General features: G+C 42.7%; 2 protein-coding genes across 21 annotated transcripts in view; one reads left to right on the top strand and one right to left on the bottom strand.

Moving 5' to 3' along the window:
* Window positions 1–25790, top strand: part of SEMA5B (semaphorin 5B) — a 473766-nt gene that overhangs the window by 376460 nt on the left and 71516 nt on the right. The window lies entirely within an intron of this gene.
* Window positions 1–25790, bottom strand: part of LOC143829484 (uncharacterized) — a 48281-nt gene that overhangs the window by 17295 nt on the left and 5196 nt on the right. The window contains exon 1 of one of the 10 annotated variants that reach the window (XM_077320471.1): window positions 9549–9570. The exons of the other annotated variants lie outside the window; for them this stretch is intronic. The gene's annotated coding sequence lies outside the window, so the exon portion shown is untranslated. Of the gene's footprint in view, window positions 1–9548; window positions 9571–25790 lie in introns of those variants that run through there. 10 annotated transcript variants of the gene reach the window in all.

Consider the following 25790-nt stretch of genomic DNA (forward strand, 5'->3'; position numbering starts at 1 on the left):
ATCCAGAGTTTCTTTTGTTGGATGTGAAAGTGGTCCTGGGCAGCAGGAATCATTTGTATTCTCAGCTCCTTAAAAAAAAGGCTTCTACAAAGGTTGGCTGGAATACCCAGTGAAAGGCAATTGATCCTTGCCTCTGTTCAGAGACTATTATGCAGTTCTGTTCACATGGCTGACTACATCAGGTAGGACTGCAGTGATACGTTAAACATACATGCCTAAGAGTGTACGTGTGATGTGATGCACAGCGTATGTTGAGGCTACTGAATCGGTATATCTTACAGCTGTCCAGCTGAATTGCAAGAGGCTTTCCGTTTTCTAGCTACTTCTGTACCCTTTGCGAGTATTGTTCTTCTGCAGGCAGATAGCATGGCCATGGCCATGACCACACGGTACAAACTGTCTGACAGTGCTCTCCTCCCTGTGGCTGTCAGCACCAACTTGGTCCAGAGTCTTTCAGGTCAGAACAGCCACACTAGTTTGGGTGTCTAAGATTTTTTAAATTGCTTTTTGAAGCCAGTTGCTCATTCCCTGCAGAGGTGCTGCCTGGAAAAGTGCCACATTTAAATTGTCAGTTCTAGGATGGAAGGGGGAAAACAATATTTTGTTTCCAATTTTCATTCTTGACTGCAATCCCTGCCATCCAAGAGTCTTAAGGACAAAAGGTTTGCATGTCTTAGATGACCTTGCCTTGGAGAACTAGCAAAATGTTGACAGGCTTTGAATTTTCACCAAGCTTCTGGAGATGTGCACTGTCATGTTTTTCTAGCAAGCCAAAGTGGGGAGGGAACATTAACGGCTTTACGATGTGTCTGGGCATTCAAACCTTGCATTTGTCATCCTGAAGAGATGAGAGTTCTTTTTTTTATTTTTCTCTTTTAGGTGTAGGTAAAAATGTTTGAACTTAATGAACATTCATCTCACCAGTCTCAAATGCCTCCTGATTTCTCAGAGAGTGTGGGGGGGGGAGGGGAAGGGGGAGGAGGATATATTTGCCTATTTTGCTGAAACAGAAGATTTCCTTGATCTTCTAAACACGGTATCAGGCTGTAAGTATTCTAGCAATACCCTGGCCACGTTATGGCAGATTTTTCTTTTATCCTGTTTGATGATATTAAAATATAATAATAAAATAAAATGCTTCATGCAATTCTGGGAATGTATTTTATTTTATTTATTTATTTTATTTACTGTACCCCCCCCCCCTAAGGCTCGTGGCAGTTTACATACAACATCATGAGTATGCATGATAATATAGTGACAACAAACATAACAGTGGTTCCAAAATTAATTTAGTAAGTCTCTACAATCTAGTCTTTATTTATTTATGTATTTATGTATGTATTTGTTTGTTTGTTTGTAAGCTTTGTGTGGCTATTTACTAATACTTTTCTTTTCCCATCTCTCAGAAACTCAGACGGGTAGATTTCATGATCATTAGATTTCTAAAAAGGATTGTTATTCATTAAGCTTGCTCTGGCATTATGAAATCACCTCTAAAACTCTTGCTCTTTTTTCCTGCCCGAGCCTTGTTAAGCATTATTATGTCCTTTAAAGAAAAGTGACAAAATTACTTTGGACTGATGAGGATCAGTTAATATATTACGGTCGAGGTATTTGTTCTCAGAATTGGACATGACTGATTAATACCAGAAAATTAACTGAGTCATGTTGGTCAAAAGGGAATTGGATTCTTGCTGTCGTTTCTGCACTGTCATTACCTAATTGGTCGTTGTCGCATGAAGAACATCTCAAAATATGAAGAACATGAATACAGGAGCAGAAAGGAATCTTTTTTATTCATATACACAGCTCCCATGTTTAGCACCATAAATATCTCAAAGAGGTAAAGATGGGAGGGGGACTAGTACTTAACTAGAAAGTAACTTTAATTGACCTAACCAGGATACAGAATAGAAAAAGAGGTGGCAAGGCAGTAGCACAAGGTAGTGAGACTGAACTATCCAGTGGCAAGAGTACCACATCAATTTATGTCCGGCAGTCCAGTAATAGCTCTTCATGTTGAAACATCCTGGTGTTTAGCTGTATTCCTTCAAGCTAAAAACCCAGTTACTTTTGCTCCACATGACTAGTCCAGAAAAAAAAAATAACCCAAAGAAAGGAGATAGGTGTGGGTCTGCTCAGAGCAAGACCAAAACGTGTGATGGGATAAATGGAGAAAGGGTTTTGGAATAAAAAGGGAAGCAATTCCTAGCCAGGAGAGGATGCCATGGGAAAGGCCTGGCTGGCAATAAGGCAGGGAGCGGCTGATGGAGAAGCTAAGAGGTAGGCGGGTAGGGAGAGCTGAAGGGTGAATTCCTGGAAGCAAAGCAGAACGGGAAAGGGAGGGAAAACATACTCTGCTCATCTTTATGACAAGGGTCTGGGGATTTCAGCATCCAGTGATTGTGGAACGGAAAGGTGATTGCAGCACTGCAAGAAGGTTTGAGAGCAGAACCAGCTATGAAAATTAAAAACTTGAGATCCCCCTTTGTATGCATATTACTAGTGAGGTACTTGTGGACAAATGCTATTGCTGAAGACTACTTTTGGCTCAGGTTGGAATTAAAAATCAATGCTTTGTAATCTTTGGAAGTGAGAATGGATCAGGAGAGCAGCCTTCCTGCCTAGCCAAATGGTTGACTGATGGTTTTAATAGGATTAAGGGCATTTGTTGGATCAAGTTATTAACCTGCCAGCATCAAGTCATGCATCCCCCTAAATGTGAGCTGCCTTGGAGAACCACAGGCAACAGGGTCCAGAGTTCATGCAAGCAAGGGTCTTCCTCCTGCAGTTGCCATTTTGCTGCACTCAGCCTAATCATGACAATCTGAGCCTCTAACATGACAAGGCCCTAAGCTTCCAGAGCAGAGTTTCCAAAAGGAGGAGTACTAGAAGAAAGGTGCACATGGACAACATTGTCTGCCATGTGTAAAATTCTAGCCTTTTAGAGCAGACTTTCAAGGTGTGCGTTTTTTATTTCCATCATTTATAGTCTGCCTTTCTTACTTGAACTCAAGGCCAATACAATTGACAAAATTCAGTCATAAATACAATAGGATTAAGGTTGTAGGATCAATCCAAAAACAGAATTAAGAAAGGCAAAAGTCTTAACATAACACAAAAATTACATAGTAGGATCCTAGCAGGGCCAGCATCGACATATGGTCAAGTGGGGCAGCTGCCAGGGCCCAGGGTGTTGGCACCCTCTGTCCCCACTCACAAGCACTCCAGCCTGGAGTGCTACACTAACTGCTTGGGACCACTGGGGAAAGGACTTTAATATGGGTCATTGGGGAATCTTGTAAGCAGACAAGGGAAGGACAGACTAGCAGGATGCTTGCAGGTAGTGGGGAGGTAAGAAGGGCATGAATACCTGGTGGCAGAGAAGGTGAGTGGGGCCTCTGGGAACGCTGTCTACTCAGAGACAACTGAAAACAGCCATGAATCCTGGTTTGAATAAGCTAAACACAATAGTACAGATAACAAACCCTAATAATTTATCTAAGTAACTTTGTGGATCATTTAGTACAGAGCAACTCTATTGCCTGTGAAGAAAAGTTCTCTTGAATAATTCAGTTTTGCATAGTTTGCAGTAAGCCAAGAGTCTGAGAGCCTTCCTGACCTCCTCTGGCATGTCATTCCACACAGCATGTGTACAGGCAGTTGTTGATTTTACCCATTTGCAGATTGGCACAAGACCACGCTCAGATGAGTGAAGCTGTCATGGTGGTGCCTAGAGAGAGAGGCACTTTTACAAATATGAGAGTCTGAGTCCCTTAATGCTTTTGTATGTAACAGCCAGTACCTTAAATAGAGCCTGGTCACTGGAGGGCAGCCAGTGGAGTGACTGTAGAATAGGAGTTATATGCATGCTCCATCTGGCTCCTGATAATAGCTGAGTCACAGTGTTCTTCACCAATTAGGCTTTTTGAATGTGCCTTTCTTTGCCTTTCTTCTGGTGTGCCTGTGTTATAGTCGATACCAGATCAAGGTATAAACCTGGCAAATGTATCGCAGCTAATGGTCCTTCCTGAGACAAGAAAGGCTCAGATTTTGGCATAAGCAGTTGATGAGCTACATTGATCAGTTAAGATGGTTGTGAACTAACTAATGCTATAGCAGCAGAGAAATGCCATTTTTTTTGCCCCCATCAGTGTTGCTTCATTAATCTTCCAATTAGCTGGATAGCATAATCTATCAAATTTGGCACAAGTTCTTTGCCAGCATTGTTCTAGATGCTTCTCAGCCGTCTTCAGGTCACCCAATTTTGTGGCAACTCAGGGGGCCAGTTAATGTCCCAGGGGCAGAAGTGGTTGTAGAGGGGCAGTCTTGTCAATAGTTTCAAGGAACACCATATCAGTCTGGCTTCCGCCCTGGCCACGGGGTGGAGACGGTGTTGGTCGCCCTGCTGGATGATCTCCGTCGCCAGCTGGATAGAGGCGGGTCAGCCATGCTGGTCCTTCTGGATCTGTCGGCTGCTTTCGACATCGTGGACCATGAGATATTGGTTCACCACCTCGCCGGTACGGGGATACGGGGTACAGCCTTGCGCTGGATACGCTCCTTCCTCCAGAACCGGACCCAGAGGGTTGCAGTGGGGGATGAGCTCTCGTGCCCTTATGGACTCCCTTGTGGGGTCCTACAGGGCGCGGTTCTCTCCCCCACACTATTTAACATCTTCATGCGCCCTCTGGCCCAGCTGGTACGGAGTTTTGGGCTGGGCTGCCACCAGTACGCTGACGACACCCAGCTCTATCTCCTCATGGATGGCCACCCAGACTCCCCCCCAGAACCATTCGCCAGATGTTTGGAAGCGGTGACAGAATGGTTTGAGCAGAGTCGCCTGAAACTCAACCCCTCCAAGACGGAGGTCCTGTGGCTGGGAAGTAGGGGGTGGGAACAGGAAGTGCATTTACCCACCCTGGCAGGGGCACATCTTACCATCGTGTCCCAGGCCAGAAACTTGGGTGTGACCATTGATGCCTCCCTGACTATGGAAGCGCAGGTCAGGAAAGTAGCCAGCCAGGCATTTTTCCATCTTCGCCAAGCTCGGCTACTAGCGCCCTACCTGTCCCCCGAACACCTGGCCACTGTGATCCATGCAACGGTCACCTCCAGATTAGATTTCTGTAACTCGCTCTACGCGGGCCTATCCCTGTCTCTGATCCGGAAACTCCAGCTAGTACAAAATGCAGGTGCTAGGGTCCTCACCGGCACACCTTGGAGGGCCCACATCCAGCCTATGCTGAGGCAGCTGCACTGGTTACCAATTGCTGTCTGGATCCGGTTCAAGGTTCTGGTTTTAACCTTTAAGGCTTTACGCGGGCTGGGACCCACATACCTGAGGGACCGCCTAGTGCCCTAGCCCCCCGCAGGGCTCTGCGCTCTGCGAGTGAGAATCTTTTGGTCGTTCCCGGCCCTAGGGAAGCATGCCTAGCCTCGACCAGGGCCAGGGCCTTTTCGGTCCTGGCCCCCACCTGGTGGAATGAGCTCCCGGGTGAGCTGCGGGCCCTGCCGGGACCCTTCAACGTTCCGCAGGGCTTGCAAGACGGAGCTCTTCCGCCATGTCTATGGTTGAGGCTGGGGTTGCTGGGGTACATTGACTGCTCTCCCCCGGGCTTCTTGAACATCGTTGACCTCCTTCTCCTCCACCCCCCCTTTTTTAGGAATGGGGGTAGGAAGGGGATCTTATTATTGTGCCGCCATGTTGTGACATTTTAAAGTCTTTTAATGGGAGTTTTAATGGGTTTTTTAAGACACTGTAACCTGCCATGAGCCATTTGGGAGTGGCGGGAAATAAATTGAAATAAATCGAAATAATAATAATAATAATAATAATAATAATAATAATAATAATAATAATAATAATAATAATAATAATAATAATATTCCAGACTTCCACTGCAGTCTGAGTATGTATTTTGGGCCCACAAGTCCCCCAAGGTTCATGAGCCTCCATGGGCACCCCATTTTAACCAGCCTCCTCTCATGTGGGGTGCTGGAGCTATACTTGCCTCAGCTTTAGGTAGGCAGTGGCCAGACCATGCTTCAGGTAAAATCTCTAACCTCAAAAACAGTCCATCCCTCAGTTGCTTGGTGCACACAGGAATAGTGGTTTTGATAACTGCCTAAACACAGCACGGGCATTATGGCCCATGCATAGCGGGCCTAGGAGAAATTCTAGTGCTGGGCATACCTGTGGAGGACCCAATACCCAGAGCTGGCTGCTCAGGGCTGCCAAAGACCATCTTCATTTCAGCAGCTATGGATCATTTAGTGAGCTTAGTGACTTCTCAATAGCAAACAAGTTGTGTTGCTCTTCCAGGATTGTGATGCTTATCATGCTACTTTAGCTGAAGTGCTGTGACTATTATGTTAATTAAATACACTCATAAAATGTCCTTAAACCTATTTTGATCCAGAAAGTGTGATCAGTAAAGTAAGAGAATACTGGCATTGTTTATTGCCCCCCGCAGGGCTCTGCGCTCTGCGAGTGAGAATCTTCTGGTCGTTCCCGGCCCTAGGGAAGCACGCCTAGCCTCGACCAGGGCCAGGGCCTTTTCGGTCCTGGCCCCCACCTGGTGGAATGAGCTCCCGGGTGAGCTGCGGGCCCTGCGGGACCCTTTAACGTTCCGCAGGGCCTGCAAGACGGAGCTCTTCCGCCAGGTCTATGGTTGAGGCTGGGGCTGCCGGGGTACATCGACTGCTCTCCCTCGGGCTTCCTGAACATCGTTGACCTCCTTCTCCTCCACCCCCCCTTCTTTAGGAATGGGGGTAGGAAGGGGATCTTATTATTGTGCTGCCATGTTGTGACATTTTAAAGTCTTTTAATGGGAGTTTTAATGGGTTTTTTAAGACATTGTAACCCGCCGCGAGCCATTTGGGAGTGGCGGGAAATAAATCGAAATAATAATAATAATAATAATATTGTACAGTCTTGCATAGCAGGAAAGTATTTGGTTAAAACTTCAGCAAAGACTGCTGATTATACAGAATCCTTTAAGGAAACATAGAAAGGACTCATATTTTGTAAATAGTCACAGTGATCCATGCGCCGGTCACCTCTAGGCTATACTTCTGTAACTCACTCTGTACAGGCCTGCCCTTAACCTTGATCTAAGTGCTGCACGAAAAAAGTGGACAATTCCAAAATTGTAACAAAGGAGAGACAGAATCTGACCAGTGGCTTAATTAACTATAAGAAGATAAAAAAGTCTCTTATCTCATTTATTTAGACTTTGACTCTGACAAAACGGTCTCTAGATTCATTTGTTTTCCATTTTCAGTCTGGCTTTCGTCAGTGGCAATGAGTCCTACATAAACAAATGTCCTTATTAGTATAACATATAACAAATAACAAATAATAATTGGAAATGTACAAAAATATCCATACCCCCACATAGTTGAATTAAATATATTCACTGAGAGTGCTATCTATAACATGAAAGTAACTGTTAGACCGAGCAGTTCTGACTGCACCTCTCTCAGCCTCACCTACTTCATAGGACATCTGTTGTGGGAAGAGGAAGGGAAAGCGATTGTAAGCCACTTTGAGACTCAGGCAATGAAAAGCAGGACATAAAAACCAACTCTTCTTCTTCACAATTCAATAACAACAACAAAAGCGAGACCAATTTCTACCAGAATATCCTAATCATAAATGTTTCAAAAGTAAAGTATGAGTTGAGTAAAGCAGTGTGCCTACTGTCATTTCCTTATTTTAGAGTGAGTTTCAGGCAACTCTGCTCTAACCACCCAGCTACAGCTTCCAAACAACTGGCAGACGTATGGCCGGGGGGGGGGGAGTCCGGGCGGCCAACCATGAGTAGATAGAGCTGGGTGCCATCTGCATACTTATGAGAAGCCAGCACAAAACTCTGGACCAGCTAGGACAGAGGGTGCACAAAGATGTTAAAGAGCGTGGGGGAGAGGACCGCCAGAAATGTTTTAAAAGTGATATTTAACCAACTATAATTTATCACTAAGAAAAGCTTGCGTTTTTGAACCAAGTTTACAAAATCCCAGTGAATTAACTAACATTGCATTAATGGAGAAACTGGCAAGTTTGCTATTAAGACACTGGAAACGGGGGGAGGGGGGGAAAGAAGAAGAAGTGAACCCCATAAACTATTGATGATTGAACCTGGTAAAAGAGAGCAGTTTCAGGGGATTTTGGTCTTTACTTTTGATCTGTCATGTCAGGATTGCTAATTCTCTTGAGGCTGTTTTAGGGTCAGTGTTTGTTTGAAAGTTTGCTGCAGTTTTGATGTAAGCTCAGGATGGGGATACTGAAGTCTTTACACCTCTAGCTAACTGGCTGAAGTCCAAATATAATTACCTGAGGATATAAGTCATTAGTACAACTTTGTGCCTAGTATGCAAGATGAAATTAGTCTCATCTTACTGCAGATTGACACTGACTATGCAGTATTCTTGACAGAACATTAAGTAGCTTGCAGATGCTGCAGTAAGAAGAATAGCTCAATGGAGTCATCCGTTGAAGAAAATAATTGCAACATGTCCATGACATTCCTTCAGCTAACCTGCAGACCCATGGTTAGCATATTTTATTTTTTTATATTTTATATTTTGTATATTGACAGGCTGGAAAAATGGGCTAAAATACAATAAACAACATCTTTAACAGTGAAAACATGTTGTTGTTGTTGTTATTTAATTTATTGTCCGGCACTCCTGGTATGGTTCATGGTGGGTTACAAATAGTCCAATAAAACCCCCAATAAAACCCATTAAAACAGACAATAAAACACAACAAAAGCAACAATAACATGGCGAAATCACCTCCTCAACCTCACCCCCACCCTCCTCTCCATACCTCCAGGGGGAAAGAAAGAGTCCACTGCAGGGGGCCATGCTGATCTTCCTCGCTGTCCCTGGCCTCAACCATAGACCTGGTGGAAGAGCTCCGTTTTGCAGGCCCTGCTTAACACCGAAAGCTCCTGCAGGTCCCGCAGCTCACCCGGGAGCTCATTCCACCAAGTTGGGGCCAGGACCAAAAAGGCCCTGGTCAGGGCCAGGCATTCTTCCCTGGGGCCAGGAATGACCAATAAATTATCACCCTCAGTGCCAAACAAGGGGTACATGTACCTCACATTGGACAGGGACATGGGACTACAGAAAGAAAGGAGCTTTCTGTTCATCCATTGGTATACGATAGTACAGTAGAAGGGAGAAAAACCGTGGTAATGTTTATGTATGCAAAAAAGGGCATCCTTGGAGCCATCATAAAGGAAAAGTTCTAGCAAAGCATGTTTTAAATACTGGGAAGAAATGATGCAGAAAAGTCACACTCACAACCATGAGGAGTGAGTGCCATATAGAATTGAAAATACGACGATGGTCTTCTGTGGGGAAAATGATGCCACATGCAGAAACCGGAGAAAAGATGTCTTTTTTACAGAGTATTTGTGAGGATTTCCCCAGTGCATTATACCTCCTGGTTGCATTAGCCCCAAACTGTATGTTATATGTGAACAACAGCCTAATGATTTTAAAAAATTTCAGATGCAAATGACTGCTTCACTCACTGTTTTGGTGAGTGAAATAACGCCTTATTTTTGGTCAGTTTTCCCTCTCAGGTTCTCCTCCATTTTGTTGGCTATGGAGAAATGGTAAGAAAAAGATAAGAAAAAAAATCCATAGGCTTGAATGAAAACCAGATGCCTCTGTGTGAGAGAGAGATTTTGCCTTTGGAATCCTCTTGTCTACAGTTTCTTCCAGTGGCCTAGCAGAATAATTCCCATTCCAATTCATTATTTGGTCAGAAATTTCCCCAACAACAATTTTGGTCTGCTTAGCCTTGATTTGAACAAGTGCTTCTTCTTTTAGATAGTACAGTATGAGGAATATCTTGCCCCATCTGTGGTCAACACCCCTATTCTCTGCTCTTTTCTCTAGGATTCCTGCTTACATTAAATGCTCTTTTAAGATTTAAACCCGCCATGACCCAGGCCCATCTTGAGAATTCCTTTCTGTCTCTTTCATTAGGGCTTTTACAACAGTTCAGTTTTTGTTTGGATCACTGCCCCTGTTGCTGGTTGTCTATATTTCTGTTTTTATTAGAGGTCGGTTTTGCTTGGCAAGACAATGGGAGGATTTTTTATAGTGTTTATGGAGCAGTACTTATTCATATATCTTTAATAACTCTTTTTACTGATGTAAACATAAATCCAGATTTAATCAGAATTTCCTCAGGGTAACATTTATCTTCATATTCAAGCACAACTAGTTTTATTTTATTTTGCTCTTTTTAGAAAATAAATTGCTCTGTAAAGAACTCATTGTCACTATGAAATGATGGAAAATGGTGTCAGGGAATGAGCAATTGAATAATTTTCTCTATATATTGCTTGAGACCATAATCTGAGATGCTGCCATCACTTTTGAAGGCATAGAAGATGTTAAGCTTATAGGGAAAAGAGGCTAACCCTTTAAAAGAAGAGGGTGGTATTTTCCAGATTACCCTAATGTTCCATTTTCGTTTTCCTATGTTACTGTTTTTTTCTTGTCTCCAGAAAACTTTGTTAACATCTACCCGCTATCCCAATTTTTCCTCTCCTCCCCCATTCTTTGCTAAACTAGTTTTTCCCATTTTTTCCCATTGTGAAATGCATTTGCAAAATAGTCCCTTGCTCAGAATCTGAACGTTTTTCCTGCCTCATGGATTGCTAGGTAGTGAGCATAAAAAAATTGCAGGCCAATGCAGGAGGGTGCCTGTGCTGAAACAAACGCTCAGGCCCATGGGGAGGCCCAACACTAGCCAATCACTGCCTCCCTTACCATGCCTTCATTCATACTCAAGAGCAAATTCTAGCACATCCCATTTTCAAATACATTTTGCAGTGCATGCAACTAGGGTAAAAACATGCAATTGAAGGAAACAAGCTGTTGTGAGCTGTGTACCTGATACAAGTCAAGTTAAGGAATTCAAACATTTTGGCAGAGCCAATGAGAGAGAACTCTGAAATGCTGGGAAAGAGGCAACTAATAAAGAGTGAGTGAGACATGTACACCAGATATGACTCTCAGGTTTGGTGTGGTGAGCAGGGAATGTACTCATAAATGCTGCAACTCTTCAGCGTATGTGCAAAAAATGGGAGGGGGAACCAATACATAACATGACAATGAACAGATAAAACATTTACAGGGGAAAAAAACTGAAGAAAATATGTTAGTATGTTTTTGTACTGCATGATCATCAGAACTGACACAACATCAATGAAAACTTGGAAGGTGGTCGTGGAAAATGGCAGTATCATTGACGTGGAAACAGAAATGAATCAAAATAGCCTGTGAAAGCCAAGGGCTTTTTTCCCCCTGTCATCTTCAAATAACTTAGATGGGTTTTTGGTCCTACCCGTGACCATGGAAAGGCATGCTTAATTCAAGGCATTGTACTGAGGTGTCTGTTTAATTTATACATTCAAAATGGATTGTACACATGGTATGAAGGAAACAACAGCAACTCAGTGCTCAATATGAAAGTTTGTCGTTTTATAGAAGCAGACGTCTGAGTTAAAATATTTTCATTTTATTTGACAAAATTATTATGCTGAAGTTTTGGGTAAAGGGAAAGAAGTGCAAAGAAGTGCATAATTAACTGTCACGACTGAAGGTCATATATCAAGATTTTTCAAGGGCTGCAGTTGTCTTCTGCTTTAGGGCAACAATCCTAGAATGAAAATATGCTAGAACAAGTAGAGAGATGCATGTCTGTTTCCAGTTTCGTTTTTTGGAAGGACAGCAATAGGTTTTGTTCATTCAATTTCACTCTTGTATATTTGCTCCACACACACCACCACCCCCCAACCATAATTAATGTCCCTATGCAAACTCTCTTTTCATACACATGATATTCATACATGCAGTCCGTTGGCCAACATTTTATTAGCACTGCATCTCTGGATGGTTCCCTGCTTGCAGTACACCTATAGATGTGCTCCTGTACTGTTATTTAAACCAAGTGAAGCCCCAGCTCTTACACCAAATGGCTAATGTTGTTTCAAAGTCAGGGGCTAGGCTCATGCATAAAGGAAAACCACAGTTTTTGTTGACTGTGGCATGTGAAACGAAGATTTTGGATCACCAATGGTCATGTATTTCTTGTTTACATTGATAAATGTTGGCTTCAACTCTTTCTTCTGAATGATTTGCATAAACCTTGTTGCCTGTCTATTCCTTTACTGTCATCTGATATTGCTGTGTGTATCACATATTTGTCTCTTCTGTCTCAGAATGTTGTGTGGCTTTTCACATTACTCCGTGCCTCACACCAAACGTGAGGAATCCAGCTTTACACAGCTGATTCAACTGATTCCCTTTCCCCCACACAACTTGACAAAACCAGGGGTCCCAGAGACCCTTCTCCCTTGCAGACACTGGGAGTTTTATTCCACTATTGATACCTTTAGTCAACCCCAAAACGCCCACCCAAACATGCCACTTCTTATCCTCATCAGAACAGACTGTTGCAGCAACTGCTGCATAGCTGATCCACGTACCCACCCTTCCTCATTTTTGTCATATTCTGCAGTTTGTCTCCTTTGCTTCATTCATGACTCATCAGCCTCATATAAGCAAAGCTCCAGAAGTGACCCACAGAGCACCAAGCCCAAGAGTAAATGCAATGCTTGTCTGATAACTTTATTAATCTCTGGTCTTCTGTGTAGTCCCACATTGGGACTGCACTTGCACAGGCCAGCCACCAGAGGTCTCTACCAGCATTTTCTTAGGGGAAAAAAGAGTATGTGAGGAGCCACTTTCCCGCCCAAATGACCACCTGCTCACTTTCTCTCAGATCATCTTCCACCGGTGCTGTAGAAGGTCATTCTTCCATCGTCTGTACAAGAATCCTAGTAGTTCAAGCCATGCTCTAAAAAATAATAATAAATAGATCGCTTTTTCACCGGGGCCTTTTTGAGATTATGCCTCAGAAAGCACTTTTTAAAGAAGTGTACCCAGTGTGGTACAAAAATAACAAGGCCACACATTCACTCACTCTGCCTCTTAAGGGTGGGCCAAGGACACAAAAGGGCTTCATGGTCTCTACCTGCGGTTCTTGCACGGCTCACGTCCTCTCTTGCTTCAAACCACTTGCTTCATATGATCTAAACCTCCTGTCCATCAAAGTAGTGTTCCTAGTAGCAAGCACATCTGCTAGGAGAGTGGGAGAACTAGTGGCCTGAAGGGCCAATCCATTCTTTATCGTATGTCATAGGGGACAGGTAGTGCTTCATCCTAGCCTACAGTTCCTCCCAAAAAGTGGTATAATCTTTTCACTTAGCACAAGACATTATCCTACTTGTCTTACCCCTGCCAGAGGGAGAAATAAGTCCCCATTCATTGGATGTTAAAAGGGCTTTATTGTATTACTTAAACAGAACAAAGCCTTTTCAGAAAACTCTACAACTGTTCATTTGTTATTCGAGCCCCTATAAGGGAAGGAAGCCATTTCTCAAACCATCTAGATGGATAGTCTCTGCTAAAGGGATCTGCTATCAACAGGCCAAGCTACCGTGCACTCTTGGTATTCATGCCCATTCTGTACTGTCACAAGTGACAACTGTAGCCTTTCATCTTGGAACAGCACTCACAGAGAGGGATATGGTTGCGGGGTAGGAAAATTTTCCTGGGAGGAACAAGGAGGCATGGCTGAAATCAGTTCCTACATAAAACTACCAAGGGCGATGACTAGGGCTGCATTCCCAGTTTTAGGCCTAGGCATAGAAGAAACCGCTCGGAAGAGCCACTCTTCACATCTGAAACCAGAGAAGGGATAAGGCTGACGGATTTGGGAGGAGTAACTGTAAACGCAAATCCTATCTGTAACCAAACCATCCTTATCACAGGTTCCTCGAATATTTCGGAAAGGGCCATCCAGGTGGTGCTGTCCGGGACCGGAATCCATGGTCCAACCTGGACTTCTGCCACTCCAGTGGGCCAATTGGGCCAGCCCCTCAGCGCACGTGAGCTACTTACCCAGCCTTGCCAGCAGACGGTTCCTGGACAGTGAGGAGGGCACTTCTGTGGCTCGCACCCTTCCCCCACACTGGGCCCAGGCCATGGGGTGGCCTGGCTGCTGGTGGGTGCTACTGCACGTCTGGACAGGCACTGTGGCCTCGGAGGCGGCACCACTGCAGGTTGGCCGGCCAACAGCATCACCACTGTGTCCACAGCGCCCAGTGAGCCTTCAACCGCCAGTGCTCCAGCCACTCACCAGCAGCCTGCCCGCCAACGAGGCGCTCAGCCAGCTTTGGGGCCAGAGGCTTGCTGGCTACTGTGGATGCTCCGCCAATCCTGTTGCCAGCCCAGCCTCCACAGCCACCGCCTCCAAGGCCACACCTCCTGTCCAGCCCCGCAGGTATGTCGCCCCCCCCCCCATGCCCACTCTCCGAGGGTCCACTAGTGCCCATTGCATTTTTGCATGCAATGGGCTTTTTGGCTAGTCTGCAATAAAATTACGTAATCTAATAGCAGCAACTTCCAAGGTCTATATTCTTGTGGAACTGAGGAGTGGGCAGGCAATACAAGTGCCCTCAACAACAATCAACTAAACATGGTTAGTTTATCTAAAGAGCAATCCTAAACATCACCACTCCTACTCAGGTCTGTTCACTGGGGCTTGCTTTTAGGAAAGAGATTTTAGAATTGCACTGTTAATTTGTGGTTTTGCATAATTTCTGAACTGAGCCTGTGACTTAGGTTATCTCAGTTTTGTTTTCATTTATCAGAAACATTTTTCTGCAAATTAATGTATTCTTTGCGTTAGATACCTCATTCACACTTCTACTATCATACTCAGTCCTCTAAGAGATTATCCAGAGCTGACTTTAGTAGTGGAAACATGTATTTAGATAAACACAGTTTATGAAGCAAAAATGCTGTCTGTTGTTTCCTACATTCACAAAAATGATATGGAAATTATGTCCCAAGTGTTTGAAACTACACACAAACACCCATTAATAAAATTGCCAGCGGACTGAGATAAATTTGATGTAGTTCCAGCTTGTTATATATTTTTGATTTGTTTATTGCTGATCAAGTGGCCTGTTCTCCCCCACCCACCCCCGGCATTGAGTTTATGTTTATTTGTTGCTGTATGTGGTTAAATGTTCTGTCAGGAGCCATCCTAATTCTTTTATTATATAGAATGGCAAACAGCTGTTTATTTTTTTATTACCCAAATGGTATGTGATTGTGTATATGTTTATGGAACTGTGTAACATTTTAGTGCTTTAAAAAATTGAAAGCTTGTTTTGAAATACTTGGATTTCTATTTTTCTATCTTCTTCCCTCCTGCAAAATAGCAGGATGAAAAGACCAGCTACTTACATGAGCAGAATTTACCAGACTGATCCATTTAATGTCAATGCTTGTTAACTAAGACGGTGCTAAGAGACCAAAGTCAAAGAGCATCTTTGAACTTCAGATTAGTGTAGCCCTGTTCTCATTAATCCAGATCTGGTTTACATCAACAACATAGTTATTACTGGTAGACTTCCATTAAGACATCCAATGTCTTGAGCACAGAAGTACACGAGAGATGCTTGATGTCAAGGTAGATAGGCTGTTGTGATGACCCAGTAAGATTCTCATGTTCTTATAGCTTTCCGTGGAAGGTGATACATTTCTATAGTACTGGTTGCAGTATTTGAGCAGAACCAGTTGCCCGTAAGTGGAAGTCAATGTTGATGCTAGAGTGCCGCAATGAATGTGTTGTATCCTTTAGCAGGAAAATGAATTTGTTTCCACTTGACTGGTATCTGGATAAAGCAGCTCAGTTCTGCTTCACTTGTCTTTTCAGTGGGCATGATAATGGATTTTTACAGATCACCAGTTTGTCTCTGTGGTTTATTTGTGTGTGTGTGTGTGTGTGTGTGTGTGTACATGCGCGTGCGCCATGCTTAGAAAGTTGAAACTGCAAGATTTGGCTTTCAAAAATCTTTATTTTCATAACTCTTGAACATTCTTGTATTCATCTGCTCGTTTTGTACCATCTGGTTTGGGGCATGGTGGAAGCTCTGTATCCCGCATTTTGGTTATTGAGGCTGTCAGTAATTAGGATTTTGTTGGCTGGAAGCTAATATGATTATTTGTTTAGCTTATCCCCCTTTGCGGGGAGATGTTAATGGGACAATAAGCTAATCTTTTTGAGTGGTGCCAGCCTGCCAAATACAATTTCAAGCGCAGAGCTACTAGGCAAGGATGCAGAAATTCTCTTTTACTTGTGTAATGTCCCCACCCCCTACCCCCACCCATACACACACCCTTGGTAGTAGTCAAAGCAGTGCTTCATAAATGAATTCTGCAACATTTTGCTTCTTTTATAAGAAGATCAGCAGACTCATAAATGTCAGGGTAACATGTTGAGCTCAAGCATCCAATTCAGCCTCACTTGGAGTACTGTATTCAGTTTGGGGTACCACAGTTGAAGAGGGATGTAGACAAACTGGAGTGTGTCCAGAGGAAGGCAACAAAGATGGTGAGGGATTTGGAGACCAAGACATATGAGGAAAGGTTGGGGGAGCTTGGTCTGTTTAGCCTGGAGAGGAGGCGACTTAAGAGGTGATCTGATAACTATCTTCAAGTATTTACAAGGCTGCTATATAAAGGATGGAGCAGAGTTGTTCTCTCTTGCCCCATAGGGATGGACCAGGACCAATGGGATGAAATTATTTCAAAAGAAATTCTGTCTAAACATCTGGAAGCAGTTCCTGACAGAGCAGGTTTCCTCGGGATGTGGTGGGTTCTTCATCTCTCTCTGACGGAGAGGCAGTTCTGTGAAGGTTCAAGGGGGTGACAGGTTACAGTGGATGAGCAATAGGGTTGTGAGTGTCCTGGATTGTGAAGGGGTTGGACTAGATGACCCAGGAGGTCCCTTCCATCTCTGTGATTATATGATTCTATGGTTCTACTCTAAGAAAAACCTAAATACTAGAGTCATGAAAAAGAAACAAATAATGCACCTTTGGAGGTATCTGTTTATTTTTCACTGGGGTAGATTCTCACAGACTAAAGTAGTTAGGGAGGAAGTACAGATTGTAATAGCTGGTATTATAGGGGAAGATGTATGTGGGTTGTTAATATTACCCACTGGCAATATGAAGCTTTGCAACCCTCATCTGATTTCGAAGACTCCACCAAAGACTTAATGTATTTCCAAACTCTCATAACAAACCATAAAATATTCCTTTTTAATAACAGTGTAGTTTTTATGATTCCCAAATGCTCTGCCAAATACAAGATGCCATGCTTATTTCTCATTTCGGTGGAAGTTTTCTATGGTCCTGATTCACCACTAGGAAAAATGACTCAAAGTGTAGATTCTGCCTTGGTATGAAAAGTTGGCTTTACAAAGTGTATGTCTTTCACCGTTCCTCACAGGTCAATGAACTGTGCAGGCTGAGGTGAAATAACATTTCAGTGTATATATTGTGTGACTGGATCTCTGAAACCATTCAAAAAACGATAGCTGTCTGGATATGTATCCTTTCATATTGTTCAGAGGACTGCACTTAAGGATTCTTCTGCTACATTAGCTTTACTAAGTAGTCACTTATGCCTGTGTGCAAATCTCTCACAATATTAGGAAACATCACCTCCTGTTTATTTTCATAGTTGTGACGTGTGGAATTAAAGTATTCACTGAGAATAGCGTCTCGGTGACAAATGGCAAGGGAATTCCCAAGGAGCTGATCCTATTTTCATGCAAATGTCTTCGGTGGCTAAAAATAAGGAGCAAGAGGCAAAATACCTCTTGTATTAGATAGATAAATTGAATTGTTTATAAACTGAAGGATTTGGTGTATTCTATTAGGCGTCAGATCAGACATGTATCGTAAAGCAAGGTACTTAGAAGTGGGCTCCCATGGAGGCTAATGTCCTGTCTGAATCAATCTCATCTGTTAGATGTGTTTGGAAAGGTGTTTTCCTGAATCCTTCACATATATAATGCTGTTAATAACTAGCCTAAATTGAATGATCTAGTGCTGTTTTATGTTTACTGTACTGAGGCTTTACCTTGGAAGACTTTGGACTGGAATTGTAATGGTTTTAATGTCATTTGTTGCTGCATGTAGCAGATCTGACTTAAGGAATCTACTGTATCCTGGAGAACTAACTGCCATAATTCAGTCTGACTGGGCTTAACCAGAACCTGTTCAGAGTCAGATCCAGGAGCCTTTACAAAGACAGAGGTAAAATTGTGTTCCCAGGTCCCGGAAGCAATACAAGATGGAATGCTGGACAGAACAGAAAGGCTATTATTAATCATGTCTGTGTGACATTCTTGATAGCAGAGATAAGAATCTTCCATCCTTTACATAAAGCAAGCCCCTTTTTATGCTTATCAAGGTTATAAAGCCACACTTCAATGATATGAGATCTAATAAGCATGTAGGTTAGTGCATTTTAAAAGATGTAGCTCTAATTCTTCTAATATATTGTTTGCACTCGTCATCAAACCAAGTATTTCTTTGCGCAGTCCTAAAAGTCGCTGACAATTTGGTACAGACAGGCCTGAAAATATCGAGAATACTAGATAATACTTCTATTATTCCTATAATATCCCTGTGTCTCATAAATTCCGTATTGCCAGAGAAGAAATGAATGCCTGTAGAAGAGGCCCAAATTACAGTGTAAATGACAACAATAAATTAAATCTGTTTTATGAATATTCTCCTAAATAGTAGTTGTAGTATATCACGATAAATAATATTTTTCTTTTCTGTATCTTTCTAAATAAATAAATAAATAATATAAAAATAAACAATAAACAAAAATGAAAAATGAAAAAAACGGTGCTTCTTGAATGTAGTTTGCTTCTTGAATGTAGTTTGGGTGCTTTAATATTCTCAACAGAATTCTTGCCACAACAGAATTCTTGTCAGAACACAGTCTGGTACAATGACACTTTCAAATTGCTTTCTTCGGTGAGCAAGAAAACCATTAACTTTAAGTTATTAACATATATTCCAAATGTTCAAAGGACAGATCAGTTATCTTCTTTTGAAGTTCTGTAGAAATTTCAGTAGGTGGGGGAACACCTCTCTGGTGGGGACCAAGCCTTCTCAAGAAGCACCATAATAGTGCAATTTGGGTCTCTCCTACAGACATTCATTTCTCCTCTTGCAGGATGCCTCCCCCCCCTTTTCCTATCTCCATAAATTCCATAAGCAGGAGCTTCAGGTCCCTGGAATACATAACATTAGTTGCTGCAGGGATTAACTCTGATGACCAGTTAAGTGACCTCTGTGTCTTTTCTCCTTGAAATAGCTAAAATTAGGGACCAGACGACAACAAGCAATCAGGTGAGAGAGTAATAAATTGCAAAGGAAAATTATCACCTCTATAATAATCATCTGCCCATAAGTCACAGGTCTGAGGGAACAAACTTTGTGAGACCAGCATACAGTCAATTACGCCAGTGCCTTTATATGCTACAGGGGTATAATCACCTATGGGATCTAATGCTCTGTATCCATTTAAAATCACTAGGCCATGGTTTAATACACAATTAAATAGCTGCTTGCCAGCAAAATTAACCTTAGAGGCTTTAGATGTCCTTTCATATGAGTGTGGGTACAACAGCTCATTTAAAAATTCTGTTGGCCCTGATGTTATGAGAGCTTCACCTTTCCGCCCATTAAAGGCATTAAAATCACCCGCTAAAAGTAGCAAGCCACTAGGGGCATGTAATTTTTTTTGACTGGTGTTTGTCAGGTTGGGTCTATTGAACCTGATACAATTTCAGTATCTCCCACTGCACACACGCTTGGCTAGGATGGCTTCTCCTACAGCCCAGATGAAACTGGGCTGTACAAGAAGCCAGCCCCAAGCCAAACCATTCGTTCCTCCCGGCACAGCTGATCCTCTGGCTGTCTTCTGCAGTCCATTTAAACTTTAAAACAGAAGCCCTGCAAACAGCCGAGAGACCAGCAATCTGCTCCTGCCTGTCTGCTGTTTTGGATCTACCAGTAATTGCTGAATATATTCAGGATTTTTTTTTACTGGCTTGGGTAGATCTGAATGCACACCCCTAAGAACCATATCCAAAGTGCTCCCAACTTATTCCAGAGTGCCAAGATTTCAATGTCAGCTATTAATGAGGAAAGATAGATCTCACAGTTGTTCCTATAACTTCTCAGGTTCATTAGATGATAGGATGTGGGGTTTTTTTGTAGCAGATCACTCTCTTAACTTCCAGATAAATATAAGCTGTTATAATGTCTTTTATAAATTTTCTGTGTCATCTCTGCAGTTAGATGTGTCTGAGCTGAAGTATCAGTTCCTCTGATCTACCATCCTGACACAGTGGAGACAGCGACCACAGATCATTAATCACTGTATCGTTGTTGGTGGTCATTAATTGCTCTGGAAGTCAGGCAGTTTCATCCTGAGGTTGACAATCAAGCCCATTTGGATGCTTAAAAAGAGCGAAGAAGAAACTGGTTTTTAGACGCCACTTTTAATTACCCAAAGGAGTCTCCAAGTGGCTTACAATCCTTCCTCTCCCCGCAACAGACACCTGTGAGGTAGGTGTGGTTGAGAGAGCTCTGAGAGAACTACTGTGTGAGAACAGCCCCAGAGAACTGTGATGCAGCTGGTTGCATGTGGAAAAATGGGGAATCAGACGTGGTTCTCTGCATTAGCGGCTGGAGCTCTTAACCTCTATACCATGCTGGCTCTATTTGTCCTCTAGCTTAGTTTGATTGCTCAGAGGAGTTGAGCATTCCTCTTCAGATGGATATGCTCTTTTCAACCCCCTAGTACATTACACAGCTGCTTCAACTAATTATCCACCCAGTTCTCAAAGCTTCATGATTAAAGCCAAGGCTATTGTATTAACAATGAATATACAGTCTTCCTCACTCACCTGACTGGACAGCGAATGAACAGAAAACCTTTACTGATATCCTAGCCTATATGTTCAGCATATATTCATCTTCTTTATGTTCCTTTCAGAAGTGGGATACCAAGGAGGGTGCGGTCTGCCATGGGCACAACTTAAGGAAAGCCTTTGAAGGGGGCTGTCAAAGCCAGCATTTTACTCATTTTAGTAGAACAACATTGCTGTAACCTTAAGGCTATCACTCCATTCCAGCTCATTGGATTTCATCACCACTGACTTTTGTCTTGCCATCTGTCCCTCACATGTGACTCATTCAATTGGCTGTACTCTTCTGCAGTTGATAGGCTTTCCCGCTTTACCTCCTCCCCAACTCTTATCAGTTGCATTTTCCCCATCTGTTTCAGTGTCTTACTTCCAAAATGACCAGTGAACTACTTAGGGAACGTATTTATTTTATTTATATACCGCCCTCCCCGGAGGCTCAGGGCGGTTTACATGGAACGTATGAACAATACATGAAACAATCCATAACATATGCATGACAGTAACAATAATAATAGTAACTGATAGTTGTAACAATATAAACAATTCAAACAGTGCAAACAAGTCCAGAATACTCTGGGAGGGGAGGGGAGGGAGGGGAGCAGGGGCCCTTCAGTTGCTGTTGGTTGTGCCTGGTCTCAACCAAATGCCTGGCGGAAGAGCTCCTTTTTGCAGGTTCTGCGGAACTGTTTAAGCTCCGTCAGGGCCCTGATCTTCTCCGGGAGCTCATTCCACCAGGTGGGGGCCAGGATGGGGAATGCTCTGGCCCTGGTCGAGGCCAGGCGGGCATCTTTAGGGCCAGGGACCATTAGCTGATTGGTGGCGGCAGAGCGTAGAGCTCTTTGGGGGGCAAAGGCAGGGAGGCGGTCCCTCGGGTACCCTGGGCCCTGACCGTGTATGGCCTTGAAGGTAATTACCAGAACCTTTACTGTAGCATAGGCCCTAATGGGTGTAATACTACATAGTAGTTAGACAACAACTGAGAGAAGCTATGAAAAAACATTGTACATTGTGTGTATTTTCAAGGTATGCATACTAATGTGAAATAATGAAAAAGTTGTGTGTACTTAATGCAGGGGATTGTTATACGCTTTACTATCCGGTAATCCATTCCATGGTTAAAGTAAGCTGTCCCTTAAGATTTTAAGACTATTCAAATAATATGGCAGTGTCAGCACTGCTGCAAACTACTTGCATGCTTCAGAGGTTGTACGCTGTCTTGTCCCTCTGCATTTTCAGAAACAGCTTGAACTTCTGTTGCTGCTTCTGCAAAGCTCTGTGCAAAATGAAATGTTTTCCCTCTCCACTCCATTCACTGACTGCGCCAGAGAACTAAGACAGGAACAGGAAGTGACATTGGCCTGAGCCAGGGCCTTTTTGACGCTGGTCCCAGCCTGGTGGAATGCACTCCCAAGGGAGTTGAGGATCCTACAGGACCTCAATCAGTTCTACAGGGCCTGTAAGTCAGAGCTAATCCACCACGTTTATCGTCAGGGCCCAGAATAACAGCCACTCATCACGGGGGGGGGGGGGGGGGAGATAGAAAGACCAGTCTGATGTTAGAGCCCCTGGTCTAGAAATATTAGTTGGGCACATTTAGATTAATAGTGTTTTTAACCTATTCTTGTATGTTTTTTTGTGAATGCTGTTAACCATCCTGAGAAATCCTGGAAGGGCAGGCTAAAATTAATTTCTGTTGTTGTTATTTTATAATGGTGACCACAAATAATGATTGCCTTCTAAAATAAGCCAAAATCCAGATATAGGGTTTAATTACATATTCACAATTGTAAGATATATTCCATAAATAAACTTTCACTTCTTTAGGCTACATGGCAACATACACATTAGAATAAGAAGGAACTTGTAATCAGTGTTCAGACCACAATAATCCTTTAGTGCCTGGTGATTCTCCTTTTCCAGCCTGTTTCTGATATATTCTTTATGTAAAACTAGGGGCCAACCTTCCCCCCCAGGACCTGGAAAGGCTGCAGGCAGCTGTTATGGAACCCACCGGCAGGGACAGCTCTCACGTGGCAGGGATCTGCAGCCTCTGGCCCTTGGAGGGAAGTGGAAGGAGGGGGGTCGGGTGGGGGTGGAAGGCGACTGGCTGGCCGCTGGACAAACAGGCAAGCTGGTTGGAGGAAGCACTCAGAGGCGGGACAGCCGCCCTGAGTGGGTATTAAGCACCGAGTGGCACTTAAGCCATGAGACATGCATCTCCTCCAAGGCCTTACCAGTTATATATTAAGTGGAACAGATTAGTATCCTTGGCCAACCTGAGTGATCCTGTTTTTCAGTTTAAACTTGGGAAAACTTGGCTCAACTGTAAGATGTCTGTGTCAGAAACAAATTTGGGACAGGTCAGTGAAGTAGTCTGCTGCTGGTTCAGCAGAGCTAGGACATCTGAGATTATGCCTACAGATTTTCTTGAAGCTAAACTACATGGATCCAAGTACAATTCCAAATGCTTTTTGTGGTTCAAATAATGAGAATTTCCACAGAAATAGGTGAAGTGCTGAGGGGGAATATTCGATCAATCAATTGATTTGGCCTCTTGAGTCCCTTCTACATTTCATGGCATCATGGTGCTGTAGAAACATTAGGGATCTTCTTACTGGGTCAAATGTAAAAAGATACATAACATTTGCCTTGGAAGTACAGAAACTTTGCAGTGTCCTTGATCATTGTCATTTCCCATTTAAGGGAAACTGCTGATCAAACTAAATACAAAAATGATCTGACTTCAATGGTAATAAGTGCAAGAAACTTGACTTACAAAACTAGAAGCATCATGTGGAATGTTAAAACATGTGCAGAGTTTATCAGCTTTCCCCATATTTGGTAACTCTGTGTGTGTGTGTGTGTGTGTGTGTGTGTGTGTGTACCGTTTATAGACAGTTTCTTCCTTTTTGCTAAGCAAAAATACAATTTTCTTCTTTGCTAGTCAATGGTCTCACTTCTTTCCTCTTTTTGGGCTCAAGGGGTGAAGTGCATCCCTACATGCCACAACCTCTTACATGTTGTGTAGATATAGTTAACCTATTGTGAGCAGATTAACTTCAGAAGGTTAACGTGCTTCAGCTCCAAACCCATGTAGGAGAAACAGAAGAAGGGAGGTCCAACACAAGGTGAAACAGAAGGCAATCAACAGCCAAAGAGGCTTGATATCTAACCGTAGAGAGGGTAGGGCCAACTGCCAAGCATATATGAGGGAGAGAATTCTCTTAGCTCTTTTCCTCCCGGATTCTCTTGGAAGCAGAGTTACAATATCCAACATTTCTAATGATTTCATAAAATAAACACAAAAACTGAAATTGCCTTGAAGGGATGATCTGTTTGAAAACATAAACCTTAAAAACAGATAAATAATTTTAAAATCCCCAACAGATTCCTGTGTAGAAACGGAGATCCTGCAAATTCTGGAGGCAAGGTTCCCAGATGAACTACTCTAACATTTTCAGAAGAATTTTATTTCTAATATCAGAAGATATGAAGCCGTAAGAAAACCATGTATTTGGACAATCCCCAAAAGCCAGGGGAATTGTGGTCTACATTCTAATGCTCCATTAATACTACAATTAGAACCTTTTTCTTCTGATAATCACACTTATTATGGCTGTTCCATGTTGAACCAATTCCAATGCTTGCTGTGTGTCTTTTTTTAGAATGGGTACAAGATAATACAGCATTTATAGTCTCTGGCTCAAGGATTAATTTTTTGGGAGGGTGAGATGTGCATACGGTCAGCCATACTAGGAGTGTAAATGGGTTTAAAATTACAGAACATTAAGGACACGGGATGGGAACCATATTTAAAATGTTCTGAGTTAATGCAAACAGAGCAGTCATTTAGTTCATAGTTTGGTAGACTGTATTGCTTTCAGACTGCTTTTAGGGGGTTGAATGAATACTGTTCCACATTAACAACTGCCTGCACATTGAGAAAATTAACAGTCATGGAGAACACAGGTCTTGTAACCCTTCTCCCTGGAATCCTCTGTAAAAAAAGGAAATGTTCCCCTGGGTGTCCAGCCTTTTTCTACGGTTTGTGTAAGCCAAACATCATAAGGAATTTGGAAATGTTGCCAGCAGGGGTTTAAAACTGATACATCATGTTAATTAATTGCATTTTTTGAAATTCTGCATTTTGCCCCTTCCATCTATGAGCAGCCACATGATATTTGGTTTTGAAAGCATCAGCAGCATGATCACAACCCCTGTGCAGGATACATAGCAAGCGACCAGCGGAATGCTGGCAAAGACAGCAAATGGAAATGATTTTCTAGAATGTGTACAATTGTCATTTTGTTATAAAATAAATTAATCTCTAGAATGACATTATTCTAACAATAGGATAGTTATAAGCATCCCAGCTTGAATTCCCTTCTTGGAAGAGTATAATTTTAAGGAGGTATGCAACCAGATCAGCGTTGAGAGCCACTTTGGAAAGGAAATATATCATTGAGCTGGAAGGCTGTAACCTAATCTGAATCGTTTACGAACCCAGAATTAAGATCATTAGCATGCTGCCTCCATGAATGCAATTGTTGCCAGGTTATTGAGATGCCTCAAGAGCTATGGATTGATATGTCAGCCTTGTGCTTTGAATATGAAGTTCTGATGATCTCATTTTAGATAAGGATTTGATTTATTTGAAACTATTTTTATAGATTGCTGGGAGGGTTGTTCTTTTTTCTATTTTTTCAAAGATGTCTTTCCTGCCTTTGTAAGTTGATGACATCAAATAGCAGAGCTCCCAACTAACTGAGGGGGCCTCAGAACCCAGATAGTATATTTCCAGATGACCAAATCATGAGACAGTGAAGAACCATAAAGTCATGAAATCAAGGCAAAATGTATTTGTCAAGGGAGGAGC

Source organism: Paroedura picta, chromosome 2 (genome assembly GCF_049243985.1).
Source record: "Paroedura picta isolate Pp20150507F chromosome 2, Ppicta_v3.0, whole genome shotgun sequence".
Classification (NCBI taxonomy): Eukaryota; Metazoa; Chordata; class Lepidosauria; order Squamata; family Gekkonidae; genus Paroedura; species Paroedura picta.